The following is a 16,579-nucleotide window of genomic DNA, read 5'->3' as shown; positions in this document are numbered from 1 at the left end:
TTCAAAACTAGATTCAAATGTCTTATCTTGTCCATCTGGTATTCTTCTGTAACTTGCCCTTGTGGGGGAACAAAAAACTATTGTTTATCCCTGTACTAACAAGTTGGGTCAACAACTAGTGCCTCCCTTTGTATTCTGGACTTTAGTCATTAAAAACTCATTAAAAACTCATAAACTCATAAAACTCATAAAAACTCATAAAAAACTCATTAAAAACAATACTGATGTTCAAAAAAAATAACTATAAAGATTGTGCCATGGACACAATACAGTTCAGATTTTAAGATCCATGAAACTTATATGATAAAAATAACTCTAGGTCAATCATTTTGAAAAGAAAATGTAGTTGCTATAAACATTTTTCTAAAATAATAGGAACCATCCAAATTGACTCACATAGAAAAAGGAAATTTCTAATTCTGATAAGATAGACAGTATTATCAGACTAAACTTTCACTATAGACAACTAAAAGTGCTAGATAAAAGTTTTAAAACATTTTATTAAGAAGGTTGTTGAACTGGAATGAAAGCAAGGAATACTCAAGCCAGAGGCTTTGTGATGATGGGAACCAGAGAGGCAAGAGGAATTTGAGGGCATTTGCCAAAGTAGGTGAACTTGAATTTCAGTTTTCATGGCACATGGGATACATAGCAAATTTCAAGGCCTAAGGCAGAGTCTAAGCAGAGATCTTACCTCTTTGAAGTCAGAGGCACCAAAGTGCTATACCTTAGTAGAAGAGTAAATTAGAAATGCCATTCACTTTCACCAAAGATTACATGAAAATCTGTCTGCAACTTGGCAATTTAGCTGAGGAAGGCAATGTCCTTGAATCCATAATTTGGTCATTATGTTGATGTAAAGTACAAATTTATACTGTCTGAGTCATCAGCAAACTCTCAAACTAAAATTTAGCTTTAAGTAGTTCCAAACAAGAAGTTATTTCAGGCTTTGGCAGAAGCAAAATGCACACTTTCTGAATGAACCCATGATAATATCAGGTCTACTGTGACAAGCAGTGGGTGTTTACCTCTCTAAAAATGACAAGCCTCTGGCGGTGAGACTGGGAAGTAGAAGGGTGGGAGAGTGAAGGAATTGAAACACGGACATCATTGCAGATGCTACAATGACATTAAACAGAAAATAAGAGCATTATCTATAAGAAGAACCTAGAAAATGATGCAGTAACAGAAAACAACAAAGATATATTTTTACTTTTGTTACATGTCTATTATTGGGAGAGGGCCTTTCCTCAATGAAGTCACTCAGATACCCTGGCTAATAGAAAAGATAGTACCAGAGAAAAGGGGGAGCTCTGAAGGCTCTTGCAGTAATTATATGCTCTAGCCTATAATCAATAGACATCACTTTAACTCATAACTCATTGAATTAAACTAGTCACATGGCCCCATCCAACCACAAAAGAGTCAGGAAATACAATTGTACCATGTGTCAAGCAGATTAAAGAAGATAAATTTGGCAAACAACTCTAATGACTATTACAAAAAAATGTTATGACCAAATTATACCAATTAGTCTGAATATCTAGGTAAGATTAATTAATACATTTTTTAAAAAAAATGTATTCAAGAGGGACACCTGGTGGCTCAGTGGTTGAACATCTGCCTTCAGCCCAGGGCGTGATCCTGGAGTCCCGGGATCGAGTCCCCCACCAGGCTCCCTGCATGGAGCCTGCTTCTCCCTCTGCCTGTGTCTCTACCTCTCTCTCTGTGTCTCGCATGAATAAAGAAATAAAATCTTTTCAAAAAGCATTTGAAAACCCAGACACATAATCATATAATCTTATAATTTATAAATTCACTTATAATTGAGTCAGTGCTCAAAAATCTATCTTGAACAAAGCAGGCAAAAACAACTTCCCTGTTAAGTTTCAACAAACATTCAAGGAAGAAATTATTCCAATTTTATACAAACTCTTCTAAAAAATAGTAGAGGAGGGACACCTGGGTAGCTTAGCGGTAAAGCATATCCCTTTGGCTCAGTGTGATCCTGAGTCCAGAATCGAGTCCCACATCGAGCTCCAAGGTAGTGGATGCCTGTGGATCCTGCTTCTCCCTAGCCTGCTTCTCCCTCTGCCTAGGTCTCTGCCTCTTTCTGTGGATCTCTAATGAATAAATAAATAAAAATCTAAATAAAATAAACAATAGAAGATAAAATAGGACAACTCAATGTGAGATTAGCATAAATTTGATACTAAAACTGAACAAAGAAAAGTTTATAGAAGAAAATTTTAGGTCAATCTTACAAAAATAGATACAAAAATCCTATAAAAGATGATAAAATTGAGAAGTATATAAAAATGAACATATATGTTATTATAATATTATTGACTATATTCCCCATGCTATACTTTTGATCCTTGTGACTTACCCATTTTTTAAAGTTTTTATTTAAATTCCAATTAGTTAACATAGCATAATATTATTTTCAGGTGTGCAATATAGTGATTCAATAATTCCATACAATACCCAGCGCTCATCACAAGTGCCCTTCTTAATCTCCATCCCCTGTTTAATACATTTCCCCACCCACTTCCCCTCTGGTAACCATTAGTTTGTTCCCTATAATTAACAGTCTGTTTTTTGGTTTGCCTCTTTTTTTTTTTTCTTTGTTCCTTTGTTTTGTTTCTTAAATTCCACATATGACTGAAATCATACTGGTATTCTTTTTTTCTCTGACTTAACTTGCTTAGCATCATACTCTCTAGATCCAACCATGTTGTTGCAAGTGGCAAGATCTCATTATTTTTTATGGTTGAGTAATATTCCAGTGTAGGTATATACCATATCTTCTTTATCCGTTCATTGTAATAACATTGCATAATGACAGATGGTAACCACACTTATTGCGGTGAGCTTTTGTGATTCATATAATTGCCAAATCACTATGGTTTACACCAGAAATTAATATAACATTTTTTAAAAGGTGTGATTTAAAAAAAAACATAGTGCTATGACTCTTCATAAAGTATTATTAAGAAAGCAAGTAGATAATTGACTACTGAAAAATGAAAATATATCATAACCAAAATGAATTTATCGTAGGAATATGGATTGTTTAACATTAAAAATCAACGAAAGTCAACACATTATAAGATTTAAGAGAAAACGAGAGGAAAAAGTTACTCTTATAAAGTCAAGGTAGTGGATGCCTGTGGATGAAGGGAGCCAGTTTTGATTGTGAAGGAATACACAGGGGTTCCTGGGATGGCAGCAATCTTTTATTCTTGATCTTGTATCTGGTAAGCAATAACCAAGAGAAAGCTGGTCAGACTAGATTAAAAACACCTCAAGGCAAACAGCCATTTATAGAAATGAAGACAGTTACTTTATAATGATAAAACTTTCAACACATGAAAATATAAAACTTTGAATTTGTATAATCCTGCTAAAATTGTGTTCAAAACAGTCTAAGCTAAACTACATCCTACAGTTCTGGTCCTGTGTGTTTCTGGTTAGAGTGGGACACAAGAGAAATTTTTTTTAAAGATTTATTTATTTAGTCATGAGACACAAAAAGAGAGAGGCAGAGACACAGGCAGAGGGAAAGCAGGCTCCCTGTGGGGAGCCCAATGCAGGACTGGATCCCAGGACCCCTGAATCATGACCTGAGCCAAAGGCAGATGCTCAACCACTAAGCCACCCAGATGTCCCCACAAGAGACATTTTTGCATAAGGTTTGGAAGACGATGGAGAAGCAGCAGTCATATTGTTTTTACACTGAAAAGTTCAGAGCAGACTCACCAAATGTTACACATTTGCTAGTTCACCTCATTATTGGTATTTACAGCAGCCAGTCCAGCAGCTCTCACCTTCCACTGGATCCTCTTTCAGCTTCTTCAACTCTTGAGCCAGGTAAATGTTAAGCTTCAGGACAAAAGGCACTAGTTTTTCCTACAGGACACTACAGTATTATGCCTGGAGTAGTGAGAACTGACATGGGTTCCAGTCTGTCCATGTAAGTTCCAGCTCATGTTTAGCTTGTCCCTGCTACCTCCCACTTTACTTCCATCTTTCCTTCCCAACTGTCTGCCCTGCAGACTTCAAGCTCTAACATCAGATGAGAAGGAAACATCCTTTCAGAGATTGTTTAACCAGATTGTGAAAGTGAAATCCCTGTAACAAATTGATACATACACACACACACATTTCAAGTGGTCATGGGACACTTGTGAAAATTGACCGAATAATATCATTTATTTAAGATATTTTTCCAATTTTATTGAGCTATATTGACATATGATATTATATAAGTTTAAGGTATACAAAGTACTGGTTTGATATATGTATATATTGTGAAATGATCACCACATAAAATATTATTGAAAGCATATGATATGCTAGGAACTTGGGTGCTTGAGATATATGCATGTAACAAAAATTCCTGCATTCAGGGACACTTGGGTAGCTCAGCGGTTGAGTGCCTGCTTCTAGCCCAGGGCATGATCTCGGGACTCCAGGATCAAATCCCACATCAGGCTTCCTGCAAGCCTACTTCTCCGTCTGCCTATGTCTCTACCTCTCTCTGTGTGTGTCTCATGAATAAATAAATAAAATCCTTAAAAAATCCCTGCATTCAAATAGCTTACATTTTTCTGGAAAGAGGTTAACATTAAAAATAGATGTAGTATACAATTAAGCTCCATAGCATATTATGAAGTGACATGTTCTGTGAAAAAAATTAGATTGGCTAAGGGGAAATGAAAATAAGAGAGTAGAATTACTTTGATACATATACTTGACAGGAACAATATGAGAGAGAAAAATTAGAGCTCAATCTTATTCATGAACATAGATGCAAAAATCCTAAACAAAATACTAACAATCCAGCAACATATAGAAAAGATATTTTGTGCTCAAATAATTTTATCTCAGGAATTAAATAAATGTATGTCATTTAGAAAATCAATAAATATAATTTACTTCATACTTAAAAAAGAAATATTAAAAAAGAAAATATATAGTTATTTCAAAGTAAAAAAGTGTTTGAAAAAATTAAAAAATACTACTAATAAAAATTAAGCAGTGAGGGGATCCCTGGGTGGCGCAGCGGTTTGGCGCCTGCCTTTGGCCCAGGGCGCGATCCTGGAGACCCGGGATCGAATCCCACGTCGGGCTCCCGATGCATGGAGCCTGCTTCTCCCTCTGCCTGTGTCTCTGCCTCTCTCTCTCTCTCTGTATGACTATCATAAATAAATAAAAAAAAATTAAAAAAAAAATTAAGCAGTGAAATTATCTAAATTGCTACTGGTAAAATTCCTACTGATACCTTTTATTGAAGAATAGTTGGCAGATATAATTGTATATATTTGAGGTGTACATTATAATTTGATATACATATACATTATGGAATAGTTACTAATATCAAAAAAATGGACACATCCATCATCTCACATAAAAAAGAAACACCAAAGAACAAAACACACTTCTAATAAAAACTTCTAATAAAACTACAACAGAAAGGTAATTTATTAAACTTTTTCTATGGCAAAAGCAGAGTATAAGAATTAGGTAAACAAAATTGGGCATAAGAAGTAGGGCCCACAGTTGGGCCTCACTCAAGTTTACACCTGAGTGAACCATAGCTTAGATCCAGGCTGTAGAGCTACTTTGGGGTGGTTCCTGACTAGTGATAACTACAAGGACCAGGAGATAGTAAGTAATAAAGCAAAGTGGATGGAACTTATATCTCAGATCTTAAGGATATCTCAAAGCTAATTTTTTCAAGGTTATTTACCAGTTATTAGCCAAAGATAAAAAGACACACAATAAACATGGCAATATGAGAGAGAAACAGCAAAAACAATAAATAGCACAAATTTCAGATATTGAAGTTTCCAGTTACAGATTTTAAAATAACTGCTTACCACATTCAAAACATAAATTATAAACTTTAAAATGCCTACAGAGGGGATCCCTGGGTGGCGCAGCGGTTTGGCCTGCCTTTGGCCCAGGACATGATCCTGGAGACCCGGGATCGAATCCCACATCGGGCTCCTGGTGCGTGGAGCTTGCTTCTCCCTCTGCCTGTGCCTCTGCCTCTCTCTCTCTCTCTCTCTCTGTGTGACTATCATAAATAAATAAAAATTAAAAAAAAAAAAGATCAAATCCTGGATCGAAGTTAAAGCTCTTTTTAAAAAAATAAAATAAAATAAAATAAAATGCCTACAGAATATGGGAAAATATAACAGATTATATGAAACAGGAGGAGTATAACTTTTTAAGTTAAAAATAGAATAAATAAAGTGTAAATCTCAGTGGATTTACTTTGAAGCAGATTGATTATAGCAGACTGGATACAATAGACTGGAAAACAGGTGAACTAGAAAATAGAATAGGATTTATTATTCAGAAATTGCATTGTAGTCTCTATCAAAGCTAGACATATAAAAGATATTTTTAATATGAAGGATTCAGCAAAAAAAGATTTAGCAAATGTTTAATCAAAATTGTAGGAGATAACAGCAAAAATAGTAAAAGTAATAGTAAAGAAAATGGGATGCCTAGGCACTCAATGGTTGAGCATCTGCCTTCAGTTCAGATGGTGATCTCAAGGTCCTGGGATCGAGTCCCATATCAGGCTTCCCACAGGGAACCTGTTTCTCCCTCTGCCTGTGTCTCTGCCTTTCACTCTGTGTCTCTCATGAATAAATAATGAAACCTTAAAAAAAAAATCTGAAGAGAACTCCTAGACAAAACTCTATGTCAAATGAAAAATGTTCTTTTATCTTTTTATTTAAATTCAATTTGTAGTACATTTGTATAGTACATTATTAGTTTCAGATGTAGTTTTCAATAATTCATCACATAATACCCAGTGCTCATCACATCATATACCCTCCTTAAGGCCTGTCACCCAGTTGAAAGTGACCAAAAGAATAAGAAAACAAGCCACAGACTGGAAGAAAATATTTGCAAAGATACATCTGACAAAGGATTATTATACAAAATATTTTTAAAATCTCTTAAAACTCAGCAATATGAAAATGAGAACCTGATCTAAAAATGGGCAAAAGATCTGAGCAGACATCTCACTAAAGAAGACACACAGGTGGCAAAGAAGAAGAAGCGGAAGAAGAAGGAGGAGGAGGAGGAGGAGGAGGGGGAGGGATGGGAAGAAGGAGGGAGGAGGAGGAGAAGGAGGAGGGGAAGGAGGAGAATGCATACAGATGGCAAATAAGCATATGAAAAGATTTTCAACATCAGGAAATTGCAAATTAAAACAACAATAAAGGGCACCCGGGTGGCTCAGTTGGTTAAGTAGTTAATTGGCCAACTCCTGATTTCAGCTCAGGTCATGATCTCAGGGTCCTGGGATTGAGCCTCACATCTTCAGGCTCTGAGCTCAGCAAGGAGTCTGCTTGAGGATTCGCTTTCTTTCCCTCTCTCTGCCTCCCCCCTCAAGTAAATAAATAAATATATCTTTAATATATTGTTAACAACAATAAGATACTACCACACATCTATAGAATGGTCAAAATCCAAAATACCTGCTAACACCAAATGCTGATGAAAAAGTGGAACAAGGGGCACCTGGGTGACTCAGAGGTTGAGTGTCTGCCTTTGGCTCAGGGTGTGATCTGCATCAGGCTCCCTACAGGGAGCCTGCTTCTCCCTCTGCCTATGTTTCTGCCTCTCTGTCTCTCATGAATAAATAAATAAAATCTTTTTTAAAATGTGGGACAATAAGGAGTCTCATTTATTACTGATAGGAGTGCAAAATATTATAACAATTTTGGAAGACAACTGGCAATTTCTTGTAAAACTAAACATACTCTTACCATATGATCCAGCAATCATGCTCTTTAGTATTGATCCAGAGGAGTTGAAACTTACAATGTTCACTTAAAAATCTACACATAAATGTTTATAGCAACTTTACTCAGAATTGCCAAAAGTTGGAAGCAACGAAGATGTCTTTCAATAGGTGAATGAACAAACTACCATATATCCAGACAATAAAATATTATTCAGTTCTAAAAAGAAGTGAGCCATTAAACCATGAAAAGACATGGACAATACTTAAATGCATATGACTAAGTAAAAGTAGCCAATCCAAAAAGGATATATACTGTATGATTCCAGCTATATAATGTTATGACATTCTGGAAAAAGTAAAACTATGGGCATGGTAAAAAGATCAGTGATTTCTGGGAGTTAGGAAGGAAGAAGGAATAAATAGAGCACAGGCTAGTTTTAGGACAGTAAAACTATTCTGTATGATATTGTGATGGTAAATTATTCATTTGTCAAAACGCATAAAATGCACAACACCAGGTGAACTCTTGTCAGCTATGGACTTTGGGTAATTATGATGTTGTCAGTGTAGGTTCATCAAATATCACTGTAGTGAAAAATCTCAATAGCAAGAGAGGATATGTGTGGATGGGGACACAGGGTATATGGGAACTCTCTGTACCTTCTTCTCAATTTTGCTATGAATCTAAAATCCAAAAAAATAATGTTTGTTATTTTAAAAAATAAGTGAAATAAAGGCAGTTTGAGACAAAGATAAGAGGAGCACTTATCACCAGCCCCAGTGGTTCAGTGGTTTAGTGCCACCTTCAGCCCAGGGCACGATCCTGGAGACCCAGGATCGAGTCCCACATAGGGCTCCCTGCATGGAGCCTGCTTTTCCCTCTGCCTGTGTCTCTGCCTCTCTCTGACTCTCTGTCTCTCTCTATGTTTCTCATGAATAAATAGATAAAATCTTAAAAAAAAAAAACCCTCATTAAAAGAAATTCTAGATTGGGAGTCCACCACTAATGGTGACATAAGAGGCTCCTGAGCTTCCCTCTCCCCACAGATACACTAAATGCACAACTACACACAGAAAAGTTCCCTGAGAAAAGGATACAGAAGCAAGATGAGTGATTCCTATACATCTACAACAAGAAAATACCCACATCATAATGGATGGGAAAGGCTGAGACACACACTCACCATAAACCCCACCCCTGGCACAGTGTCTTACAATTGGAAGGGAACCCTCAACTTCCAGCTTGTCCTTAAAAAGCAAAGGATTTAGACCCTGCAAAAGTTTGGGTCCCAACCTTTAGTACTCCCACCAGAAGGACAGACTCCCAAAATTTTAGCTCTGAAACCCGACGACAAGTCTTGTGTCCAGGGGACCCATAAGACTATAGCAAACAAAAAGCAATTCTTAACAGGTATGCAAACACTCACCCCGGAGCTGAGCACAAAAGGAGCAGGTGAAATTGCCCATCTCTCCGTCTTTCCCAGAAGGAAGGTTGTCTTCATGCTTTAATAGCTACTGTCTGAGGGCCAGGATTCCAATTTAGTGGGTACTAAGGTCTGGCTGCACTCATTCCCAAAGCCCAGGGAAGGTGGCAGTCACCTATCTCTCCTTCTCATTCCAGATCATTGCAACTTACCAGTATCTGATTGCAAGGAGCTTGCACACATGTGTACTCTCTGGTTTTTACAGCTTCTGCCCAAAGAATGTGTCCTCAAATAGCCTGGCTCTGATAGCCAAGGGCCATCATTCCCGAGTCCCACGTGACTAGCAAACAAACAAAAAAAATTTTAAAGAGGCTATTCCACAGGGTTTACAGCAGAGGGAGCCGGCAAAATTGCCCATCTCCCAGTCTTTGCCCGGAAAGGGTTCATCTTTAAAAACTACTGCCTGAGGGCCACCTTTCTAATTCAGCAGGCAGTAGGGGCTGGCTGCAGTCTTCCCCAGAGACTGAGAAAGCCAGTGGATCCCTCTTCCATGTTCTCCCTCCAGCCTGCTCCAATCATAAAACTAAATCAACAATATCTCACTGGAAGGAGTTACATACATATCAGATGTCCCAGTTTTTGTGGCTTCCACCGGAGGGACAAGTCACTGGATCCCCAGGCTCTGATAGCCAATAGGAGTTGCATTCATGAGTCCCACAATATCATAGCAAACAAAGAAACACGAGTTAAGCACAGGAGCACCCCCTTCTTCATGGCTATGCATATTGGATCAGCAGAAAGGGAGTAGGCAAAATGGCCACCTGCCCTCTCCCAGTTTGTTTTTGTGTTACCATCTGATTTCCCTTTCCCCAAAAAGGGCTTGGGATCCCTGGAGAAGCCCACTGCCTCTCCTTGAGAGTCTTCACCATATGGTATCTCAGGTAAAATATGAAACAGAAGCTGAGCTTTTGACAGCACAAGCTTTACTCAATGGCCAAGAATAAAGAAATGGAAAGTAAGTTCACAAATCAGCTTCTCAACAAAGGTGCAATTGAGGTAGAGTTTTATGCGGTCTGGATAACAGGGGAAGATTATGCAAAAGCATTCCTGGAAAGAGGCAGGCTTTTCTCAGAATCTCTATTCCACCTCTTTTTTCTCTTTATATAGTTTTGATCAGAACTGCCATAGCACTGGTAGATGTGTCATCTAGCATATAATGTATTATAACAGCATATAATTAGGTTTGGGGTTATTTTTTCAGTTGAATCGGTCATCATCTTGGATGTAACTTGCCATGGTTGGTCCTTTGCAGTTTCCTGCCACCATCTTGGATCCAACTGGTTATGGCTGGTTCTTGTTTTGTCTGTAACTGAGGAGAAGAAAAGAGATAGAGCTAGCTTCTGCTCAGTGGGATGGGGTAAACCTTAGTAACACTTGAATAGGCTTAAAACATACTTTGCCTGCTGTTACCTGAGGGCTCAGCTACTAATCAGCCTTCATCTAGGTGCTATGATCCTTCTTTGGGACACACACCATAAACTACTGGGAGCCACTGAGAACAAAGAAGGAGGCCTGGACAATCACACAAGTTTAAGAGACAACTAGGAGAGCTCAGGCCAAGTTTATCATTGAGGTTTATACCTCCAAAAGACTAGTCTGTTAAGATTGAGAGGAGTGGTTGTTTTATCTAAAGCACAAAGACCAACACATAGGGTAAGGAAAGTGAAGAAACAGAAGAATATGTAACAAACAGAACAAGAAACAAAAATAAGTTGTTTCTGTATACCAACAATGAGCTATCAGAAAAATAAATTAAGAAAACAATCACATTCACGATGGCCTCAAAAATAATAAAATACTTAAGACTAAATTTAACCAAGGAGTTTAGTATCTATACACTAAAAACTATAATACATTGATGAAAGAAATTGAAGAAAAATCAAATAAATGGAACATTATCTTGTGTTCATGGATTGGAAAAATTAATATTGTTAAAATCTTTATACTATCCAGGGGTTCCTGGGTGGCTCAGTAGTTAAGCTTCTCAGTTCAGCTCAGGTCATGGTCTCAGGGTCCTGGGATCAAGCCCTGAGATAGGCTCCCTGTTCAGTGGGGAGTCTGGTTGTCCCTCTCCCTCTGCCCCTCCCCCCACCACTTGTGCTCTCTCTGTGTTTCAAACAAATAAATAAAATCTTTGGAAAAAAACTTTATACCATCCAATGCAGTCTACAGATTCATTGCAACTCCTATATAATTCCAATGGCGTTTTTTGTTGTTGTTGCTTGTTTTTTACAGAAATAGGAAAAAACAATCCTGGAATTTATATAGAACCACAAATACCCGGAACAGCCAAAGCAATCTTAAGAAAGTGAAATAAAGCACCTGGGTGGCTCAGGGTATTTGTGGGATCAAATCCCACATCAGGCTCCCCAGGGGGAGCCTGCTTCTCCCTCTGCCTATGTCTCTGCCTCTCTCTGTTTATTATTTATTATTATTATTTATTTATTAACAAGAAACATGTTTATTAATAAATAATATTATCGTATTATCATTAATATTATCGATATTATCATTAATAAATAAGTAAAATCTTTTACAAAAAGAGGAACAAAGATGGAGGCATCAAATTCTCTACTTCAAACTATACCACAAAATTTAATAATATAAAGTACAGTATTAGAATAAAAACAAACACAGATCAATATAATACGCATATATTTTCAACTAATTTATAACAAAGAAGCCAACCACACAGTGGGGAAAGATAGTCTCTTCGATAAATATTATTGGGAAAACTGGATTGCCACATGCAAAATAATGAACTAGACCACTATCATATACCACACACATAAATCAACTCAAAATGCATTAAAAATTTGACTGTAAAACTGCAAGCCATAAAACTCCTAGTAGAGAACAGAGTAAACTCCTTGACATTGGTCTTGCCAAGGATATATATTTTTTTAACTTGACAGCAAAAGCAAAGCAATAACAATAAAAATAAAGAAGTAGAACTACATCAAAGTACAAAGCTTCTCTTCAGCAAAGGGAACTACCAACAAAAGGGAAAGGCAATAGAATCAAAAATATTTTCAAACTACATATCACACAAAGGATTAATATCCAAAATATACAAGAACATCATACAACTCAACAGCAAAAAAATAACGAAATAAAAATGTGGGCAAAGGTTGCACCGATTAACATTCCCACCAACAGTGCATGAGGGTTCCTTTTTTTCCACATCTTCACCAACACTTGTTATTTATCTTTTTGATACTATCCATTGTGACAAATGTAAGGTGATATCATTGTGGTTTTGATGTGCATTAGGTTCTGAGCTCTGCTCTCTGCATTTTGAGCTCCCCAATTTTATTGTGCATATCTGTATTTTGTTTGTTAAAGATTTTTTGGTAGGTCACCCTATTCTGTTGGGGTGGAGGAGGCACCATGTAGATTCATTGTGTCTTGGATAGCTGATGGAAAACAGAGGCTTTCATAGTTAAGATGTCTTAGGAAATGTAAAGATTGGTTCCACATGGTTGATGGACAAATATTTTGTTTTTTGTTTTGGGGGGGTTTTTTTGGGGAAATGGGTGAACTTTTGGAATTGTAATGTCCATTTTGGGGAATTTTGACTTATATAAATCCTCCATAAGGAGCACACTTAAAACAGAGGATTTCAAACCTTTCAGAAGCAATGGAATGCTTTCTTTGGGTATTCTGTAGAAACTTATAAAGGACAAAATAACCACAAAAAAACAGCTCTAAAAGGATTCCTACAGCACACAAATACATAATCTTTAGTAAAAAACTTTGGCCATCTGAGCTGGTTAACTTAACTTAATCTACCTATCTGAAATACAATTCAGATGCAACTGTTCTTTTGAGTTTTGTACCTGAGATGTGGTTTAAAATGTTAAGGCAACAGCTATAAGATATCTGTTTGTGTTCTTGCAAGATACATCGATGAAGGCAAGGGAAACAAAAGCAAAAATGAATTATTTGGACTTCATCAAAATATAAAACTTCTGCACAACAAAATAAACAGTCAACAAAACTAAAAGACAACCTACAGAATGGGAGAAGATGTTTGCAAATGACGTATCAGATAAAGGGCTAGTTTCCGAGATCTATAAAGAACTTATTAAACTCAACAGCAAAGAAACAAACAATCCAATCATGAAATGGGCAAAAGACATGAACAGAAATGTCACAGAGGAAGACATAGACATGGCCAACAAGCACATAAGAAAATGTTCCACATCACTTGCCATCAGGGAAAAACACATCGAAACCACATGAGATAACACCACACCAGTGAGAATGGTGAAAATTAACAAGACCGAAACAATACATGTGGGAGAGGATGTGGAGAAAGGGGAACTCTCTTGCACTCTTGGTGGGAATGTGAACTGGTCCAGCCACTCTGGAAAACTGTGTGGAGGTACCTCAAAGAGTTAAAAATAGACCTGCCCTATGACCCAGCAATTGCACTGCTGGGGATTTACCCCAAAGATACAGATGCAGTGAAACGCCGGGACACCTGCACCCGGATGTTTATAGCAGCAATGTTCACAACAGCCAAACTGTGGAAGGAGTCTCGGTGTCCATCAACAGATGAATGGATAAAGAAGATGTGGTTTATGTATACACTGGAATATTACTCAGCCATTAGAAACGACGAATACCCACCATTTGCTTCGACGTGGGTGGAATTGGAGGGTATTATGCTGAGTGAAATAAGTCAATCGGAGAAGGACAAACATTGTATGGTCTCATTCATTTGGGGAATATAAAAAATAGTGAAAGAGAATAAAGGGGAAAGGAGAGAAAATGAGTGAAAATATCAGTGAGGGTGACAAAACATGAGAGACACCTAACTCTGGGAAGCGAACAAGGGGTAGTGGAAAGGGAGGTGGACGGGGGTTGGGGTGACTGGGTGACGGGCACTGAGGGGGGGCACTTGGTGGGATGAGCACTGGGCGTTATGCTATATGTTGGCAAATTGAACTCCAATAAAAAATATATATATATTTTTGAAAAGATATCTGTGTCTGTGTGTATATTTATGTGTATCTACACATGCATGTTATAGACATGTGATATTTTTCTACTTCCAGATGGTATTACCAAAATTCATCTGTAAAGAGCTCTATTTGTCTTAAAAATAGTGAAGTATTTTTATAAATCAAGTATAATATCAGAAATATACACTAACTCAAATATGTTTCATGTTCATGGGCCTGGGGTAATCTTTAACAAATAAAAGTTTGTTTAATAAAAGCAGTCATGTCTTCAAAATTTGTCAACAAGAAAAATAACTTAGATGATGATTAGCTGTTTAATGTTTAATACAAGCATAATTGTTTTTTTGTATATTTTTTATTGGAGTTTGATTTGAAGCATAATTGTTAAAAGCAAGTAATTTAAAGAAATTTAAATAAGATAAAAATTTATACTAAGTTAAACTAAACAATGATTATTCATTGAATATCTAAATCATTTCAAAACAAGATAAATATCAAATGCTAAACATAAGTCTAGTTTTGGCTTTTAATTTTTTGGAAAGACAAAAATATTTGGGTCTATTAATAAACATGTTTTGTGCTACCCTGAAAAATTTGCTATGAGGAAACATATAATTCTAGAAATTATGCTAAGTATTTACAAATTTGTCAGTCCACAATTGCTTACTTCTTAGTTTTCACTAGGAATTATGGATTCTAAGTATTAAGAATTCTAATTAACACATGTAATGAAAATCACTAGAAAGAATAAAGGTGAATGAAAACAACCATACATGAAAAGTAGGCATGGAAAATAGAACGTGTTGATTCAGTAATCCTTTGGACACTGTCCTTAACAACATTTTTATGAGTATATATACTCAGGCAAGGGAAATAAAAGCAAAAATAAACTATTGGGATTACCCCAAAATAAAAAGCTTTTGCATGGCAAAAGAAACCATCAACAAAACAAAAACACACCGGTGAATGGGAGAAAATATTTGGAGAAAACTATAAAACCTTATTTAGAGAAATTAAGGTAGACCTAAATAAACTAATAACCCATTTCATGGATTAAAAACACTAATAAAAATGTAAATTCTCCCCAAAATTGATTTATAGTTTAAATAATATCACAATCAAAAGCACAATATTGTGTATGTGTAGGTCAACAGCTAACAATTATTCCAAAATGTATATAGAAATTCAAAAAAGCAGAAATTGCCAAGATATTCTTGTAGGAGACTTGACTTATGAAATATAAAGACATTATAAGTATTTTAAGTAATAAATGAATTCAGTAAAGTTGCAGGATACAAAATAAATATACAGAAATCTATTGCTGTATTGCTATTACACAATAATAGTGAGTAGCAGAAAAAAAATTGTAAAAACTATCCCATTTACTATTGCAAGGATAGTATATATACTATTATATATATATATATAAAACAAGAATATATAGTATATATACTATTATATATATGTATATATATATATACACACATATATAACAAGAATAAAATACCTAAGACTAGGAATAAATTTAAACAAGGAGATGAAAGACCTATAGTCTGAAAACCATAAAACATTAATGAAAGAAATTGAAGATGACATAAACAAATGGAAAGATATACTATGCTCATGGATTGGAAGAATTACTAGTGCTAAAATGTTCATATGACTCAAAGCAATCTACAGATTCAATGAAATCTTTATCGAGGGGAGGGGCAAGATGGCTGTGAAGAACCCCCCCACACACCCCCCCACACACACACACCCCCGTGAGTGGGCCCAGGCCTAATCCTGAGGCAGCCCATCCAGGCCCTCCCATGAATTCAAGCAACGAAAACATTCTGTTTTTCCGAGATAAGAAAACTATCCCCCGCCTCGCCCTGACTGGAAAAGTCCCTGAATATGGTCATGTTGACCTTCAAAGAAATCAATCACATCATAACCTGAATGCTATGCTACTCCCGCGTTTTCTTTGCCTTTAAAAGATGCCTGTAATTGCTAATCGGGGCGCTCTGCCACCTCTGAGGCGGAGAGCCCATTTGTGCAAACGTTCAATAAACCCTCTTGCTTGTTGCATCTGCCTGTCTGGGGTCTGAGTCTCTGGGGCATCCACCGGGACACGTTGGCACCCGTGAGCAAGGGTCCAACATTTGGGGGCTTGTCCGGGATCCGAGACGCCCCCAGGCTCAATCCTAAAACAGGTAGGAGGTAAGATCGAGCTCACTAAATGTCATATCTGTCTCCTCCGTCTGTCTGACTGGCCGGGTCTGTATTGTGCTGGGTCTGTATTGTGCCTGCAGGACTCTGTACTCTGTATTCTGTTTTTGGACCAGCGGGGGAGGCAGATGTGCCCT

The sequence above is a fragment of the Vulpes lagopus genome, chromosome 3 (assembly GCF_018345385.1).
Source record: "Vulpes lagopus strain Blue_001 chromosome 3, ASM1834538v1, whole genome shotgun sequence".
NCBI lineage: Eukaryota > Metazoa > Chordata > Mammalia > Carnivora > Canidae > Vulpes > Vulpes lagopus.
The sequence above is the reverse complement of the archived record's forward strand: the minus strand, read 5'-3'. Positions refer to the sequence as shown.